This window comes from Lissotriton helveticus, chromosome 9 (assembly GCF_964261635.1).
Source record: "Lissotriton helveticus chromosome 9, aLisHel1.1, whole genome shotgun sequence".
Lineage (NCBI taxonomy): Eukaryota > Metazoa > Chordata > Amphibia > Caudata > Salamandridae > Lissotriton > Lissotriton helveticus.
Window position 1 is genome coordinate 862,698,961 of NC_136070.1, and position 2,361 is coordinate 862,701,321.

Genomic DNA, 2,361 nt, shown 5'->3' on the forward strand with positions numbered 1-2,361 from the left:
TCACTGCTCCATCAGGATTCAAGCAAGCCGGGCCGAAGAGGCTGAAATGCCAGAAACCGGTCCCCGGTAGCTTGTCTCCTTTCTGGTGAAGAATGGCTTGGTAGTTTGGTCTGCCTGTTCCCATGATGCACTGGGCCAGGGACAGACTAATTTGCATATAGCCAGGTTCTGAGCTGGATGGGGCAGTGAGATAAATAACGGTGATGGATCAAGCCCTGATCTTTGGACTGGGTAAGAGTGGTCTGCTTAATTCAGACACTCTGTTCATCACCACCCCCTTTCTGAATCGTTTTTGGCCACTATAGGTGTGGCAGGGTATACTCAGACATGAGTCCCTTTCTCACTGCTCCTCAGGATTCAAGCAAGCCGGGCCGAAGAGGCTGAAATGCCAGAAAGCGGTCCCGGTAGCTTGTCTCCTTTCTGGTGAAGAATTGGCTTGGTAGTTTGGTCTGCCCTGTTCCCATGATGCACTGGGCCAGGGACAGACTAATTTGCATATAGCCAGGTTCTGAGCTAGGATGGGGCAGTGAGATAATAACGGTGAAGGATCAAGCCCTGATCTTTGGACTGGGTAAGAGTGGTCTGCTTAATTCAGACACTCTGTTCATCACCACCCCCTTTTCTGAATCGTTTTTGGCCACTATAGGTGTGGCAGGGTTATACTCAGACATGAGTCCCTTTCTCACTGCTCCATCAGGATTCAAGCAAGCCGGGCCGAAGAGGCTGAAATGCCAGAAACCGGTCCCCGGTAGCTTGTCTCCTTTCTGGTGAAGAATTGGCTTGGTAGTTTGGTCTGCCTGTTCCCATGATGCACTGGGCCAGGGACAGACTAACTTGCATATAGCCAGGTTCTGAGCTGGATGGGGCAGTGAGATAAATAACGGTGATGGATCAAGCCCTGATCTTTGGACTGGGTAAGAGTGGTCTGCTTAATTCAGACACTCTGTCATCACCACCCCCTTTTCTGAGTCGTTTTTGGCCTCTATAGATGTGGCAGGGTATACTCAGACATGAGTCCCTTTTCACTGCTCCATCAGGATTCAAGCAAGCCGGGCCGAAGAGGCTGAAATGAAAGAAACGGTCCCCGGTAGCTTGTCTCCTTTCTGGTGAAGAATTGGCTTGGTAGTTTGGTCTGCCCTGTTCCCATGATGCACTGGGCCAGGGACAGACTAATTTGCATATAGCCAGGTTCTGAGCTGGGATGGGGCAGTGAGATAAATAACGGTGATGGATCAAGCCTGATGTTTGGACTGGGTAAGAGTGGTCTGCTTAATTCAGACACTCTGTTCATCACACCCCCTTTTCTGAATCGTTTTTGGCCACTATAGGTGTGGCAGGGTATACTCAGACATGAGTCCCTTTCTCACTGCTCCATCAGGATTCAAGCAAGCCGGGCCGAAGAGGCTGAAATGCCAGAAACCGGTCCCCGGTAGCTTGTCTCCTTTCTGGTGAAGAATTGGCTTGGTAGTTTGGTCTGCCCTGTTCCCATGATGCACTGGGCCAGGGACAGACTAATTTGCATATAGCCAGGTTCTGAGCTGGGATGGGGCAGTGAGATAAATAACGGTGATGGATCAAGCCCTGATCTTTGGACTGGGTAAGAGTGGTCTGCTTAATTCAGACACTCTGTTCATCACCACCCCCTTTTCTGAATCGTTTTTGGCCACTATAGGTGTGGCAGGGTATACTCAGACATGAGTCCCTTTCTCACTGCTCCATCAGGATTCAAGCAAGCCGGGCCGAAGAGGCTGAAATGCCAGAAACCGGTCCCCGGTAGCTTGTCTCCTTTCTGGTGAAGAATTGGCTTGGTAGTTTGGTCTGCCCTGTTCCCATGATGCACTGGGCCAGGGACAGACTAATTTGCATATAGCCAGGTTCTGAGCTGGGATGGGGCAGTGAGATAAATAACGGTGATGGATCAAGCCCTGATCTTTGGACTGGGTAAGAGTGGTCTGCTTAATTCAGACACTCTGTTCATCACCACCCCCTTTTCTGAATCGTTTTTTGGCCACTATAGGTGTGGCAGGGTATATCACACATGAGTCCCTTTCTCACTGCTCCATCAGGATTCAAGCAAGCCGGCCGAAGAGGCTGAAATGCCAGAAACCGGTCCCCGGTAGCTTGTCTCCTTTCTGGTGAAGAATTGGCTTGGTAGTTTGGTCTGCCCTGTTCCCATGATGCACTGGGCCAGGGACAGACTAATTTGCATATAGCCAGGTTCTGAGCTGGGATGGGGCAGTGAGATAAATAACGGTGATGGATCAAGCCCTGATCTTTGGACTGGGTAAGAGTGGTCTGCTTAATTCAGACACTCTGTTCATCACCACCCCCTTTTCTGAATCGTTTTTGGCCACTATAGGT